This window comes from Camelus ferus, chromosome 6 (genome assembly GCF_009834535.1).
Source record: "Camelus ferus isolate YT-003-E chromosome 6, BCGSAC_Cfer_1.0, whole genome shotgun sequence".
NCBI classification, from domain to species: domain Eukaryota; kingdom Metazoa; phylum Chordata; class Mammalia; order Artiodactyla; family Camelidae; genus Camelus; species Camelus ferus.
In genome coordinates, this window is record NC_045701.1 from 34,171,077 (window position 1) to 34,188,669 (window position 17,593).

The window sequence follows — 17,593 nt, forward strand, 5'->3', positions numbered from 1 at the left end:
ATTCCAGCTAGATTAACTTACACGAAAGTACAACTCTTTAAAAACCTAGAATAAAACACAAAAGAATATCTGTATGGCCTTAGAATAAAGAATGACTCCCTAAATAATATGCAAAAACTATTAATTATAAAATAAAAGATAATAACCACAACCCCATTAAAATTTTAAAGCCTCCATTCATCAGACAACAGCACTTAAAAAGTAAAACAAGAAATCCCCAAATCAGGAGAAGATGTACGCAACCCATTTAGTCAATGAGGATTTCTTCCAATAAAACAATACAAAGAACAATCCATGTAACAATATGGAAAAAGCGAATCACAGAAGACTACATGCAGTATGCAAGCATGCTTGGTAAAGCTCTAAAACCAGGAAAAGAAAACAAGTTCTATTTAGGATTACATACGTTGGGATACAAACTATTTTTAAAATTTTTTAACAAGACTATTTTTTAAAAGAAAGGGAAAATCAGTTTAAAAACGTAAACAAATATTTGCAGTTATCTCTAAGAAGAGGAGATGGATAGTGGGATCACATAGATAATAAATTTTATAGTATTGATGATTTTTAAGTTCTCTATTGGGATAATACATTCCTACTGCTTATAAGAGTTTACAAAATCTTTTAAAGATTTTTTTGTATGTTTTATATCTTAAATATGTATTACTTATACCCTTCTTAATTTTAACTTTTATTTGAATTATAATGAACACACAGAAAATTCATAAATCGTAAGTGCATGGGTCAGCAAATGATCACAAAGTGATCATGGCCATGTAACCACCACCCAAGTTAAGAGACAAAACATTACCACACACCAAAAGCCCCCCCTTCTCACTACCCTTACCTTTGTCCCTATACAACCAAACTCAAATTTTCTTTTGTATGTATGCAATTGTACATATAAAATATCAGAAAGAAATTTTAAGCAAGGAGAGCATGTTTTTGCTGAAGTCAACTATTTCTAGGAAAGTTTTCTTCTTCAACTAGGTAATCAATTTTATATAGCAAAGGAGGAAGGGGACACATACCTTGCCTGCAAAATCAAACTACTGCACCCAGTCAAAGGGGTAGTAAAAGATAGTAGTTGGAGGGCCCTAATATTTCCCAGGAAACTATTATTATAGTTTGGTCTCAAGAATATCGTGAGATTAGTTCTAAACCCTTTTCTGCTTGAGAGCTCATCAATGTTTGAACACAACTCTACTATGTGCCTAAATCTTCTCTTTTCTTCTCTAGTTTCTTTAGCGATTCTTTGTGCAAGTTCCATTTTTACAGAACTTTACCATCTGGGTGTTTTCCTCTGGGCATATGGCAATTTGAAAATGCCTGTCTTAAAAACAAAGTGCCAAGAACTGAATTCAATATATCAGCTGTGTTCAGACCATTGTAGAATCCACTGAGATTATTATCTTCTTATCCATATACTATTATTAATGTAGCATAAAATTATATTAACTATGTTTTTGTTTACCAGCCTTATAACTGTACTGGCTATGGTAAACCACCAAGACTATTTTTACATAAATACTCTAACACTATTTTAACTTTTGCTATTTTGCTCCTGTTTAAATAATTAACTTCTTTTCTTATGTATATGATTGTCCTTGTCTCATTGTATGATTGTCTGTTTTTGATAGTCTATCTTCTAGTGTTTTAATTTAGGAGATGAATTGACATGGAATCATACATCTGGATAGTGACCACTTTCCAATTTAAAAAATTGCATTCACAAAATTGTTTTCATAAAATCCCCTAATAATGAACAAGGATAATTACTCCCATTCAAAAATTAGAGAAACTAAAAGCCAGGAACATAGGCAACATCCTTCAAATCAGGTTTATTAAGTGGCAGATCCTACACTTGGGCCAACATATTTTGGATCTTTCCACTGTACTACACTGTTTCTCTCACATTAGACTGTTCTGTACTGATTAAGCTTATCTTAAAAAAAAAAAAAAACCTTATTAACTATAAAGACCTATATATTCCAAGAGAATTACAATACCCATTTTGATATCATAAATCACAACACACATATCAAGGAAAATAATTAGATCATCCTGGCTTCAGTTTAGGAAATTGTCAGTTTTCACAACTCTCTCAACCTGTAATGCAACTCACATGCTAGTGTTTCTATCCCTGCAAGAAATAAAGCGTACAGATGCTCAGCAGAACACTTTTCAAAGCAAAACTGCAAAGAACCTCAAAATATATCCAGATAAAACTGGTATAAAAAGAGGATGGAAAGCCAATGAAAATCTAGCCTTCAGAAAAACAAACAAACAAGCAACCTAAAACACACTGGATTAGTTCCAGCTAGCTCTGATACATCACATTGTCTTCAGTAATTGAAAATCAGTCTAAGTACTAAGTACTATAAGCATTAGATGATTGGGTATAAACTGGCGTAAACAGTCATGGACAGCATCCGATTTGTATTCAGAAAGCAACTTCTGGCAGCTGTATGTATATTGAAAGAACAAATGACTGCAGGCAGTTTGGAACTTCTGTCTAAGATCCACTGACCAGGACTCGAACCACGAAAACAGCCTATCCTGAGAGATCATCTACCTTTGCCAAGAGCACTCATATATTGCAATTCTCTATCCAAATTTTCTTCCCTAGTATCATCAGCAAGTTTAGAAGCCAGATTTACAAGTACACAATTTCTTAAGGGTAAACAGAGATAACAGTATATAATGTCTTAACCTGAGCTTCCTCTGGTAAACACAATGGCTAAATATAAAACTAGGTTTCCGGCACAATCAAACCTCATCTCATCAAACAAATCTGACATTTTGCTCCTAGAAAATGGGATAACTTCATTTTTTTTTAACATTTTTTGATTAATTTGATTAGCTCTCTGATAACCAGAAATTTCAGTTAGTGAAAATCTGCTCATTCTAATGAGAGAAATAAACAGAGAATGGAAGTCTGGATGTGCCAGATCCGTTCACATTGGCTATTCTACTTGGTATGAAATATCAGTACAGTCCAGATATTAACTTGAGTCCTCCCTGTTCATGCTTTCATGATGCCTAGAGGAAATAAGAGCCAGGATGCAGCCAGGACTCACATCTGCGAGGTCTGAGCAGTTCACGGATGCTGAGCTTTCAGAAAAGGCCGAGGCATTCATTTCCCCACCAGTTGCCAGGGGCCATTGGCAGGTTCTGCTCAACACCAGTAGGACCACCTGCCCCTCTGAGAAATCCCGCTTAATTAAGACATTAGCTCCTAACATACCAAAGAAAGCTTCCTAAATGCATGTGTGTTGAGAGCGAAATGAGGATTTCCTCGCTGAGACAGGTTGAAATCCGCTTTCAGCTCCCTTTTGTGTCCCGCGGGCCCGCACTGCATAAGGTGTCAGCCCAGCCTGGCTGACTTTGTTAGAGGGAGGCCCAGTAGCAACACTCAGCTGATTGTAAAAGAAAGGGACCCGACTCTGAGTGATTCTAGAATTCTTATAATGCGCATGGTGTTATTATGGCACTCTGCCCAGGGCTCATCAAAGATAAATGAGGTTTGAAGAGTGGATTTTTTTATGTTAAATTTAATAGACATTCCCTTTTCTTTCTTTCTTTCTTCCTTTTTTTTTTTTATATTGGCAAGGGAATGGGAAAAACATCAAAGCAGTTTTCCTATAAATCTATACGAAAATGAATTTCAGAGTCAACTTTTCTGCTTTTATTACTTATGGTGTTTTTATTTTTTTGGAAGCTGAGAGGGAACATAATTCAGTGCTTTTCAAATTGCTTTGGAGGAATATAATAAATCCAATATATATGGAAAAGTTTGTAGGTTTGGTTTTTTTTCCCTAAATATATACAACTCTGAGATCTTTCTCTGATATTAAGATTGTTTCTAAAAATTTTTCTTCAAAGTTTTTTCATACATATTTCACTAGATTTCCTAGACACTTCATAATTTAGAATTCTGAAGTCCAATGTCAGGAGACAAGGTTTAATATTTTGACTATATGAAGCTGTTGCCTTTTCTTAGCTGCTGCTCTTAAAATCTTCACCCAAGCTTCAAAATACAATAACAATCTCTCATTTTAGTTTCTATGGCTAAGAATTTTGATGGGTAGTAGGAAGGGGGAGAGTGTCCATTAATACTGCAACGTCAGCCTCAGAATGTGCTCCTTGTGTGTGAAATTATATTTTTATGACACTTCTCTGGTTTTGTTTGAATCAGCTCGATTGAAAATCATCTTGAACCCAATTTTTATCCAGTAACTGCCTCTCAATACACATTACTCTTGTAACTGTTAAAGATTTGTTGGTTCAGCTTTTCAGACAAGGTGATTTGAATGCACAAGGGGTTTGCCAGTGTGTTCTTATGACTATGTCAATGTTAAGCAAATCCAAAGTTGCTGAGTTCCATCGTGGTTAACTCTGCATTACAAAACCAATACTTTAAGAGAAAGTTTTGAGGAATGGGAGTAGAGCTCAGTGGTAGAGCGTGTGCTTAGTATGTGTGAGGTCCTGGGTTCAAACCCCAGGATCTCCATTTAAAAAAAAAGAGAGAAAGAGAAAGATCAAAGTTCATGTCCCAAAAAAGTATTGAGTGCTAGTAATACAGTGTTAAATCCAAATTAATGGATCAAAGTGACCATGGGTTTGAAAGAAAGTTTCTTTGAGTGGAAGGTAGCCTCAGAACCTAGATAAATTCTTCTCACCAGAGAGTCTTGGTTAAAGATTCAAATTGTACTCCTGACTGTCTGAATACTGGGTTCATCATTTTATAAATGGCTCACCATGTATAAAAATAAACACCAGTTACCAGACACATAAGATTAAGACCTAAAATCACCAGCCCTCCTTTATCTGTTGGACCAAAGAGGATGCTGTCTGTACTGATTAGGAGAACAGTGGGTCAGAGACAGATATTTCCCCAGGTTTTCTTCATTCATTCTTCATTTCTCCATCCTTCATTTTCTCTAAACGGCAATTGCCTTTCAGAGTGGGAGGTGAAAACTACTAGACATGGGTGAGAACATGGTAACATTCCAGGGCTTTATGTCAGGCATCAAATCATTAGCATAGCAAGGGAAACTTTAAATAGATGTTAAAGAATCGAAAAACATTTACCCTCTTGAAAGTCAACCTTTCACAAGTGTGCAGAACAAAGCTGACAGTCATTCAGTGGTGCTAATGGTACTGAAACTATCCCAAATTTAGAAGAGTGATGCATATATTGTTCACAGGATCCTTCCCAATGGACCAGAACAATGTTTCTCAGCCCTAGCTAAACATTAGAACTGCCTAGGGACCCTCTCACTTAATTGATCAGGGTTGGAGAGGGGTATATTCTAAAGCTCTCCAGGTAACCCTCAAGTGCAAAGATGGAGGACCAAACAGATTGGAAATAGTGCAGAAACTTTTTTTTGAAGTTTACATTGGAAAAATAATGTATGCAGGTTCTCGCCACAGCAGTACACGAAATAGCATTCCTTTTGAAGAAGGAAGTTTTCCAGACTGCACAAAGTAGAAAAAAGAAAAGATTGCATTATTTGAGACCTGGTAAATAATAGGAGAATTTCTCCTTTTCATTTAATTTCCATCACTAGTAGCAACGTTACAAAACTTAATACAGTAAGTTAGATATGCAGAGAAAATATGTTGTCTTGGTGGTCCCTATAGCTTCCTCCAAGACAATAGCCTCTGGTTAGCAGGGGAAAAATGTATTTAATAGAAGTTTAAGCTTAGTCTGATTCAATAATCAAAGTCCTCTCAGTATTGTTTTTCTTAAACAACAAAAAAAGCTCAGTTTCATGGATATCCTCCTCATTCCCTTTTTTCCCCAAGATACTAATTGAACATGATATGGTATGTGGCTTGTGTCTTACTGATATGAGACAAGCATAGAGAGGGACTCTGGTGTCATACAAGTCCCCAAGAGAGCATGAAGAGCATCTTCCGGTCTCCAGCAGGATAACCCACTGTCTGTTGTTCACTGGGTACCATACTTGCTTTGATGCTCACCCCTGGCTAGTGAATGCTCTGATGTAGCTTTGGTCAACTCCTTTATACTGACTGCTCTTCTCATCCTTGCTTTCTGCAGGCTCTTGGATGTCTGCCATTCAGTCTATCCCACCTTAAGGCTTCATAATCCATCGCATCCTCTGCTGCAGGCTCAACTCGCCCTGCCACATCTGTCAGAAGCAGCAGTGCTTCCATCTCTTCATTTTCTCCCTGGAAAGTATAATAATTTGATATTTCTAAAATGTCTTGAGTTGGAATAAAATAGAATAGCATTCAAATATACCTGGTACTGGGAGCACTCTAGTTTCATTACTTTGCTGAAAGCTTCCCTACTCATCACTCATTTTTTCCTGTCTTGCCTTTTTTAAAAAAAAAACTGCTATTCTTTCTCTTCTTTCCCTAGAAATTTGATGCAATGAAGGCTGGTTAGCCTTTACCCTGTTGGGTAGGAATAGAGGCAAAAAGGGATTGTATCAGTTCTGTTTTTGTTTTGTTTTCTCTTTCACTGCACTTCCTAGGGCCAAAACATCATGTCAGAACAAGCCCAAAAAAGGTTTACCTGCTTGAGAACCCAGCCTATTGTACAGAGTGACAGCTTCTTGAAGAAAAGGCTACAAATGAGAAATGCAGATGTTACCATGTAATTGACATATTTGGATATTTAAAGTTACCTGTTTAGATATAGGGGAGCTTTGATAGTTATTTTTTCAAATACTATTTTTGGGGGAAGCAGAGTTTGTAAAATTGGACACTAAAATACAATGGTTATTAGAATTTCAAGGTTGTATTTCCTAAAATGCTAAACAGAAGGAAGAAAAAAACAACTATATTCCAGTAGGTGCTTATCTGTGTAATATGAAATTGTATTTTTCTAAAAGTACCATATTAATTCAATCTTTCATAAAACATAACACTTTTGGCAGAAATGTACTCAAAATTTTAGTAAGAGAGGGATGTGTGTGTGTGTGTGTGTGTGTGTGTGTCTGCGGTGTTTTGTAAAGAAAGAAAGAATTAATCAGGACTGAAAAGATGGACACTAGACTACAGGATCACTCAGTGAGTCAACATCACGATGCAAATGAGAACTCTATACGTATTTACTTATTTAAAATCACCCCAAGGTACAGAGTCAAGCAGTAAGAATTAATTAGACTATACAAAATAGAACACCAATGACCAAGAACAATTCAATTCAATTGAAGATGAATTTTTAAATATCTCTCACTTCTCATCCTAAAAATGAATACACAATGCGTCTATTCAACCAGCACAAGCGGCTAATGTCTTTCATTCCATTTTTTTCTATAGCCCATTTCAGGCGCTGGTCTATGCCTCAGTGTCTCCACATAAAATTAGAAATTCAAAGAAAATACTTTCTCCCTAGTGCCTTCACTGGACCACAGAGTAGAGTTACTGAAAAGAATAGCACAGTGTTTACCTTCGCTCTTCACAAATAAAAATCATTTTCCAACTACGTAAGTTTGTATTGGTATCTATATCTACATCTGTCTCTCCATCTATCTATTTCCTGGCCTGAGTTTGTGACCCTCTCAGAGTAATTCCTAAATGGCAAGAGCCAGTGGGAGGGTGTAGCTCAGTGGTAGAGGACATGTTTAACATGCACGAGGTCCTGGGTTCAACCAGCAGTACCTCCATATAAATAAAAAAAAAATAATTACCTCCCCCCTGCAAAAAAAAAAAAAAAAAAAAAGAGCTTACTTAACTACATGACAAGTTCTAGTCTATTTGTAACTCTATGCTAAAAATATATTTTTTAATATACAACTGGCTACAAAAACCTCATAAAGCTACAAAGTGTCTGTTTATCACTGATAGTGACTCAAATGAAAAACAAACTGTGCTCACTGTGAGACTCTGTCTTTTGATGTGTCCCACTCCACTTTATCATTCACCAAATACCAATCCTAAGGAAAGGAGACTGAGGGAGGGAAAAAAACACACACACACACAACTACAAGATGTACTGTTTCCAAATAATTCCGCGGCGTTTCACAAGCATGCTGTTGTTTGCCCGGTTCAATGAAAAAGGCGCAGAACAATGGTATCTATCTGCCACCAAAAAGGAGATTTAGGTTCAACATTGTGACAAGTGATTCAATCATTAAGTCAGGAAAGCAGAGGAGGACCAGAGTGGGAGGTGGGGGCAGCTTCTCTGTCCTAGGAGATTATGTTTTCGCTCAACAGTCATTGAAAGAATGGATCTGGGTGGGTCAGATGTTTCCGCACAGTAGGAGACAGTGTGAATACAAGGCCCTGAGGTCTTTTCAACAACCATTCCCCACTATTTTTATTATCTCATTAATTCTGCCAATTTCCTTAGGAGGCTGGTATGTGGTATTATTAGATCTAGTTTACTGCAGGGATGACCCCAGGAAAGGGGAAGTAAAATTGTGTGTTTGAGGTCGTATGAGTCATCAGCCAGGTCTGGAATAAGCCACCTTTTTGCTTCTCACACTAATTTCAGTGCCTGTGGTCTCCCTGATAACAGAAGTTGCAGGATGATTGTGTTCTAGACCCAAACTTGAAAAAAATCAAGTTTTCTCCAACTTGATTTTTTTTCCCCCAAAATACTAATGTATTAGAAATTAGTCACAAATGAGCAAACATCATGCATGGCTCCCTAAACCAATTAACATGTCAGGTCTAATTTACTGTTAGGCAAATAATTTGAAATATTTGCAAAAGAGCAGCATGAGAATTTATTCTCTGCAATTAGGCAGAGATTCCAGTGAATTCTTGACATTCCTTGAGGGAACCCACAACCAAGAAAGAACCACCATTTTTGCTGCCTCTGGTTTGTGTGAGGAGACGACAAGGTGGGGAAGCACCACAGGTTCCAAATCCGACTGCTGGAAGGAAACTTGAACATGGCATCAATTTGATAAGCAAACCCACCAATCAAGGGTTATCTAACCTGGTCATAAAGATCCACAGAGGTAGAAGCAGTTTCAAACTCTTTAAATTTGAGGTTCCAGAATGTGGAACCTAAAGAAATTTCTTCTACTACAGTTAGATCCTGTTTCTTTTAATCCTATGACATGGAATAGTTAAGAAATCAAAAGTATCACCTACAGTTCCTAAAAATATTAACTAAATTAGTTCCTAGCATAAATAACCTCAGATTCTTCGCACTTTCTTCATCAAGGGTATTTCCCAATCATTTTGTGATTTTGATGATGGAAAACCTGGAGGACACGTTATAGTCTGTATGACTGTAGAATTCAGTCTTCCCCCTGTTTGTATGGTTTCCTGGGCCTGAACAGGTGGTCACCTAAAGGTCAGATTTAAAGGAAACTGAAAGGATCATTGCATCAAAATACATCTTTATTACCATTTCTTACACTGTCAAAAATGGTCATGCTACTTCTTCTGGGTAAGGCATGAGAGTGTCTTTTTAAAATGAAAATACTGTCTAGAATGAGTTAATAGCTTGGCTATTATCTAGAAATTATTACCTATTACTTAGTAATTATCTGCTTAAAAGAAAATCATGAGTTAGAGGTTTGTTTGTTTGTTTTTAACAAGGTTTAATTACCTCTAGTCACATTTTGGGCTCAAAGTCTGGGACACTAGACAAGTATATTTTGATGGGGGTCAGAGAGGATTCAGCACACCCACATGGAAGTTTCCAAGGGGTTGAGTGCCCTTGTGTGTATTATGACTGCAATGAAAGAGAAATAGAAAGATTTTGGAAATAATTTCACTTACTTTATACTTTTGCCTAGAGTGGTTATTATATATACCAAAGTGAAAGAGAGAATTACACATTGTGCGTGGTGAAGAGGGAATTTGTTGTTCTCTGTGGTTTTCTTCATTTTGGTTCCAATGGTTTTAGAATTGCATAGATAAAGGAAAAGGAACAGATTCTTTCTCCTTTCATTTCTTGTCCTCTAACTCCTTGTCCCTTTTCTCTATCCCTATGACTTTCTCTTTTTTCTCACTTCTAAGTCCACAATACCCCTTGGCAAACACACATACTTCTTATGACTTTACCTTCTCTGGCACACGGTAGTCTAGAAGAGATTTACATTTATTGTCAGAAAAGTAGGACAATACTGTAAGAATACACTTACTTCAAAACTTGAAATCCAAGTCCCCAAATTGAAGGAAAGTGAACACATTTTCAAAAAAATTCTCAGTACGGTATAAATTGGCATCATTCCCCTTTTAGTTTCAACTTCAACTCCTTGTTGACAGCCCTAAAGAGTTACAGAGAATGAGGTTTTCTAAAACAATTTGGACCATAAGCCCAGCAGTTTCAAAGGTAAAGCAAGGAACATTTCAAGGCAAACGCAGTGAGCTCCCCGTCTCGTCCTCTTCCCAGCAGCTAAGACAATTAGACTCAGGAACTGAAGCCCCCACCACCCACTTGACCCAGTGTCCTATCATCGTGTACTGAGCAGGGCCATTCATTCACTGGCCTTTGTGCTCGCTGGCTGTGAACCGGGAGGGCTGTCAGGTGAACGATTCTCAGTTCTTGATGAGAGTTGACCCTGGACATTTTCATTACCTACTCCAAAGAATAACACAAGAAACAATGATCAGATATACTCAGAAGTAAAAACCAAATACAATGTGTGCTAAATAAAGGTGTACGATCAATGTCAACGTTACTCTGAGTTTGCTGGGCTCACAGTCAGCGCTTGCCATGCTTTCTCCATTGGCTTCTCTGCATTATTTGCACTTAATCAGGCATTAAGCCAGGGGGGTCCACGAGCAGACCCTCACAGAGAATATCTGACCACGGGTGACAGCCATGTAAGGAATGGATAGTGTCACAGCATAACTCAATTAACGGCCAATAAAGGAAAGCACGGGTAGAAAAAAAAATCACATTGCATTGAAGAATAAGCTTCTAAATGGTTGGGGTTTTTTTGTTTGTTTGTTTGTTTGTTTCCTTTTTCATCAAGGCTCATCATAAATTCCATCTGCATCAAAAAAAAAAAAAAAAGAAAGAAAGAAAGCCCAGTAACCATCCCCAACTCAGTGGAAGTCTAACAATGAGAAAAAATTCTCAAACCCAGTAGGCCACTCTCGCTCCCCCTGTGTCTCCCCAAGTGTCCAATAAAGGTAGGTTAAGCTCATGACACCCCCTCCTCCCACTTGTTTTGCCCAAAAAGCTTGGGTTCATTTTTCAACTTTCCTTCTCTCAGGCCAGATCCCTTTATCAGGAGATTCCGTTGGCCTCAGTGCTAGAATATATCATACTATGGACAGAATATGGATATTTTCTGAAGCTGGGGCCTCCTACTCAGCATAATTGATTGCATTTGTCAAAACAGTATTCTGAGAAGGATTGGCTCCATTGGCTTCACCAGATGGTCCAAGAGCGTCGTGGCACAAAACATTAAATATTCTCTGACTTAGAAGAGGATCTGAAGCCAGTTCCTATCTGGGGTCCTACAGAAACGGTATCCAGACAACAATGATCACCACCCAGGCCGTGAAGGAAGGCCTTTTATTTTGTTGGGCTATGAATCTTACATTTTAAATTGAGTAATTTCGTGACTTATTTCATCACTTTCCTAGGAGTTTATCTCTTTGCCATATATTCTCAAAATATTCTTAGAATTATTTCTCATTCTGAAAAGTTTTTTGGGGGGGGTATTATTCATTTCTAATATAATTATGAGCCTAATCTCCAAATACGCCTAAGAATATGGAATGACCTTTGAATCTTACTTAAGAAAAAGGCAAGTGAACCAAGTCCCAAGCAAGGAAAGCTACCCTTAGGTCCCTCCTGCTCATGGCTCTGGAGTTGGAAAGAAAATTAAGGTAATTTTAAGTACCTTCTATTAGGTTTTGATCACCAGATTTATCCTTTTTAGGAGAAGAAAGCTTCTGGGAGGGACATCTGACCACTAACTGTAGACACATAGGATGCTGTTAGCATTCTTTATGGAAATGACCTTCTTACGGTTCTGCAATATCTAAAGAAGCCTGAACTTTTCTTCCAAAATTTTTGTAAGGATATTAAGAACAGGACCTATTTCTCTGTGTGTGTGTGTGTGTGTGTGTGTGTGTGTGTGTGTGTTTCTGTTAAGCTTTTTCCATCCTTGCTTGTTTTTCCACAGAAGCGTCCTTTTCTCATCTCCACCACCTTTAATTCTGATTGTATATTTTTGCAGCTTGCTTCCTACAGTTGTTTAAGTGGTCTGTCAAATCAAGCTTCTCAGTTTAAATTCTATTTTTTAAATGTCTTTTTCCCCACATCTTATTCTTTCCAACGTTTCTTAAGCAGCATTCAGCAGGATTTGTGCTTATATGCGTGTGTTTGTATGTATGAACTATAAGAGACTAAGTTCCCTGGATAACCTAGGAATTAGACAGATTAGATACGACATTTTAGAAAATCATTTCTCACAATTTCTTGGAACCTATATATGAGCAGGAGGTGCTTTTTCTCTTCTTTTTCATCCCGTGATTTCACAGTATAAAAAGTTTCAGTACCATTACTTTGATTTTACGTAGCTACAACTTAGCCACACATAGATGTGACATCTATTAAATAGAACAAATTAGATGGAATATTTAAGTAGAGGCGAAGGCCACACCTATGCTGGCCAAAACTTTTCATTCTACCTTTTTGTGTTCAGCTAACACAAAAGAGCTCTCATTTGAAGAAAGATCTTTGTTGTCCTTTCTTTGGCTGAAGATGAAGACATTTTAAAAAATTTGACAAAAATTAGCTCAGCAAATAGAACTGCAGAGAAGCAAAAAACTATCTTTTGATAGTAAACTCCAGAGCCAGTCAAATGTCAACTGATCCAAATGGCTGAAAATAAAATGTCAGAATTAGTAGCCCTTGCCTGAAAACATGGCACTTGAAATAGCTGTCAAGAACAGGACTCTTAGGGGTGACTGTGGCTACTCTGTGGGTACTGCACTCCAGAAATCAGACAAGTGTACGTGCAGTTTTCTTTCCACAAAGGAGAGACATTCAAAACCACACGTGTCTGGGCCCCTCGACTTCTTCCTCCCAGGGACAGACTATATTCAGGGCTTGTCAAGCTTGTACAAGCTCCTTGCCATCAGGTTTGTGTGCTGCAGGGTCTGAACACCCAGGCAGCAACACCACACACACACACACCCCCCATATATATAACTCCCCCAACACACACAGCTAGCACGTGCTCTTGTTACTAAATGCAACTTGCTAACTTGTTCACTATTTCTTTCACTTTTCTCCTAGGACAGTTATTGTCTTTGTCTCTTGAGTAGTTCAAGTTCAGCCTAGCTTTGCTGGACCCCAAACCCATTCATTAATTCCAAGTTGAACAGCTCTCACTGCAGGTCCCCAGACTCAACTGTGGGCTTCTATTTCTCCACCCTTGATTCCCTCCATCGCCCCAAAACCAATTTTAATTGAATTTCTCTGCTCTAATTTTGTCTTCATAATACCTCAAAACCCTCTGTTACAAATCTGGCGGAATAATCTAGTTTCTCCTAGGATGATCCTTTGTTCTCCTTATTTCTACTTTAAAAAAAACTCATGCTAAAATCAATTTGTTCTGAAAAGGATATTAATCTCTTCCTTCTAGAGGCAGACACATATTCACTTCTGCTATCTCTTATTCTGGGCTTTAAATTTTTTATAAAAAAAAGGCCAAATACAGATTTTTCAGCTTCATTGTCTTTAAAGCCCAATTAGATTGCTATTATTTTTCTCATATCTAAAGAGTCTTACATCAAATCCGCCTAGGTTTAGAGACGGCGCATTCACCGGGCTGTCCTACAGGTGTCCTTAGAAGTTGAAAAAAGCACTTCCGATTTTTAAAAACTAGTCATACCCTAAATACTTTTAAAGAGCAGTGCACTTTAAAGAATCTCGTCAAAATCTCTATATAATTTGAATTTCACCACATAATTTATCTTCCTTGTGAATGCTATATTTGATTATTATAAGGCAAGGCCCACCTGTACTTAATCTGTAGTACTTTGTGGCACTAAAGATAAAGATGTCCCTTTCTACATCAGCCCGCTCTGCTCACTTTGTAAGCCAGGGATTCTCAAATGTTTTGGTCTCAAGATCCCTTAACGTTCTTAAAAATTATGGAGGATCCTAAGGACCTTTGTTTTTATGTTGGTTTTATCTATCAGCATTTATTGTATTAGGAATCAAGACTCAGAAAATTTAAAACATTGATTTGTTAAGAGTTTAAAACAGCAATGTTATTTCTATATGTGTGTACATTTAATATGTTAACACAAAGCACATATTTTAATGAAACATCACTTTATTTTCCAAAAGAAAAAACTTAGTGAGAATATGGGTATTGTTTTACATTTTTGCAGATTTCTTCCTCTGTTAATAAAAGACAGTTGGAATCTCGAAGCTGCTTCTGCATTCAGTCTGTCGTGATATCACACTTACATTGCTTCTGGAAAATTCTACTGCACACTTGTGAGAGAATAGGAGTAGAAAAGACAAGTAACTTTACAAAAAGCATAGTTTTGACATCAAGGACCCCCTGAGAGGGTCTTGGGGCTCTCCCAAGAGGCCGCAGACCACACTTTGAGAACTGCTGTTTGTTCTAGTGAGAAGGAAAGACTACACGGAGTGAGGAAAGCAGTGAGGACAGTGCAGGCAGAACCGCTGACTGCAGCCCGCTGGGGAGGACGAGGTGCTGGGAGGGAGGCAGCGACTACCTGGCAGAGCCATACTGAGATGCCTTCCTCGGAATCAGTTACAAACAGGGTTGGAGGGCTTAGCTGTTATAAGGGAGGTGGGGTACGGGATGGTGGAGTGCTCCAGGAAACGTAAGTCTCTCCTTTCTTCTTTCTCTGCATTTCCGTGGGGAATGATCACCACCTTCTGCTGGCAGAGCAAGGCTGTCTGAAAGAGCTCCTTTGGGCCAGATCACAGCATATATTCTGAAGGGTTTGATCTTACTCGTCTCTCAGCTCTAAGCCTCCCTGTGCCCCTTTGTTCCAGACCATATTGGGAGAAATACTTGTTTTGCATAGCAAACACAAAAATCAAAATGATAACAAAAAACAAGCAAAGAAGCAAAACACTGACATAAAAGGCCCTTTTCTAACCTTGTTTGTGGAGGAGAAAACCCAAAGGTATCATCAGGTTTTGTTAATTTCCGTCCGACAAATTTCAACTTGACATCACAACTTGTTATTGCCTTACTGCTCCAGTCGCTGCTTCCTTTTTTGCTATGGAAACAGAAAACACCTAAATAAACCTACCCAAAATGGAAATCAGATGTTTTTCTGGGTAGAGGTGCCATGGCCTTTCTCTCACACTTTGATCCCTCTGTTCGTAGGTTCCGTTTTCAGGGAGGGCAACGCCAGTGGGGAGGGGGCGACTTTCCAAATTTGGAGCTGAGGGGAGGGCCCTTTGTTATGTCTGCCTGCTTCATGTCAGTGGGTACAGGGCTCTCTCCACAGCTGCTCAAAAGTCATGGGAAACATAGTATCCTACAAAGTCCACTAGCTGGTCCCGTCTATTTTAAATAATAATGGTATATATGTATTTAAAAATGAGTTTCTCCACTGAAATAATGATTACACAAAGAATTCTCTTCCTGCAGTCTTCAGAGAGTGAGGAGCAGTAATTAATTAAGAATGTTTTGTAATTATTAAAGTTGTGTGTGTGTGTGAAACAGAAAGAAAAGAGAGACAGAGACACAGAGAGAGAAAGAAAAAAGGATGATTTTGTTGCCAAAATTAAGAAGCGATGCCAGAAAAGATGGACTGGACTAACTTACCAAGGCCGTAACGTGGTTTGGGCTAAGAGAAGCCAATCTTTTGTTGAAAAGCCTAATGTAATAAATTGCATTTGGAGGGCCTTAGATTTCTGTACAAACTTTTCAACCAGATCTAATTGAAAGGGCTACTCACACAGCCAGGGGCATTCTGAGAAGCAGAGCAGTGGATTAACACCATTTTTAAAAGTCAGGAAGTCTTTTCTCCTCCTGAAGGAGAGTTTTCCAGGCATTAACTTCAACTGCCAAACATTATAAAGAAAGTCTCCCTCCTTCACTCTCTCTCCCTTGACCTGCTGGTCACCCATCTCCCTCCATTCTCCCTCCTCCTTCTGCCTCCGTTCTCTGCCGATCCTCCACCTACCCCACCATGAGTGAGAGCCCTGCTGGAAGCAAGGGTTCTGTAGTAAATGACCTATCAATCAGCCCTTGCCTAGATATTTTTGATGAAGGAAATGGGGTTTTAAGAACTAAGCTGGTTTCCAGTTGAATAACAAAATGTTCAAATATGTGTCTGAAGCTTTGGTTAAACTAGATAGTTAGAAGTACAGATCCCATCTATCACAGCAAAAAAAAAAAACTCAGTCTTTTTTCCTAACCTGTGAACTTTTCTTAGATAACAACACTCAATTTGACTATTTATCTGCCTAATCTGAATCATTGGCAGTGTAGACATAACCACATTCAAAAGGACCACTTTAGGGAGAGAGATTTAAGTGGGGGATAGCAAACTTTAAACTCTCTTGTGGGGTGGGGGAAGGTATAGCTCAGTGGTAGAGTGCGTGCCTAGAATGCACAAGGTCCTGGGTTCAATCCCCGGTAGCTCTGCTAAAAAAGAGAAAAACCTAATTACCTCCCCCCAAAATAAAAATAAAAACTATCAATTTTTTTAATTAAATTAATTAATTAATAGATAAACTCTCTTGTGTTTGTCCCTCATTCCCATCCACCACTACCTCCTCTCCAAATACTGGAGCAGCAACAAGTGTCTTATGAGAATAAGAACCAGGATAAGCCACCAGCAGCTTCAAGTTAGCAAAACAAAGTTTGAAAATGGGACGTAACACATAAAAGGGAGAGCTTGTCTCCCCGCACACTATACTTTCTCTTCACAACATCTGCATTGTGAGAAGGTTTACAAAATAGAAACCTGAATATTTTGATTAATCACACAAAATATAAGAGATGGCAGAGATTGCCAGAGGAAAACTGAATATATGAAACCTTCAAAATGTGTGGCAAAACCCCCAAATATTGAGGTATCCTCAATATTCTCAGCACGTCTAGATTTCGAATGAACATTTTATTTTCTTGTCAGTGATTCAGAATTTCCACCGCTCCTGTTGAGCAATGAGGGAAAATCATGCCAACTGGGAGAAAGCTTTATTTTAAGGTTGAAGGCATGAAATAAGCACTAAGAAGACAATTGTACACCTGTTTTCAAAAGTAAAAAGGCATCTCAAAACTGCTTTGCTTTTGAATATTTGGCCAAGGAGTGTATTTCAAAGACCCAATAGCCCATAACATTATTCCCAGGGCTCTGTGCTCTCTGCCTAATTGGGCTTCTACCCATTTGCATAAGTATGATACTTCATGATTAATGCATAAGACCCAGCATGGAGCCCAGTATCAATTCGTCCATGGAGGCTTTTCCCCCGACCAAAAACAATCATTGTGCCTAAGATGCAATCCATCACACTTGTAGGTATGATTGCATTGTAGAATATCGGACTACTTAAGTGTCATGATCAAACCTTTACAGAATTGTCAACCTCCTCTGTGTAAAGAAAGGAGTTTGAAGATGCCCACCACACTGCTGCCTTGGGACCACCACTGATGCCTGAAAAGGTTTGTTTGCAAAATGAAGT

The 17,593-nt window shown here is 38.2% G+C and overlaps 1 non-coding gene across 1 annotated transcript; it reads left to right on the forward strand.

The window, feature by feature from the left end:
• Window positions 1-16,481: 16,481 nt before the first annotated feature.
• TRNAS-AGA lies at window positions 16,482-16,553 on the forward strand. Its single transcript has one exon. It is a non-coding gene; the product is annotated as a tRNA-Ser (tRNA).
• Window positions 16,554-17,593: the final 1,040 nt, after the last annotated feature.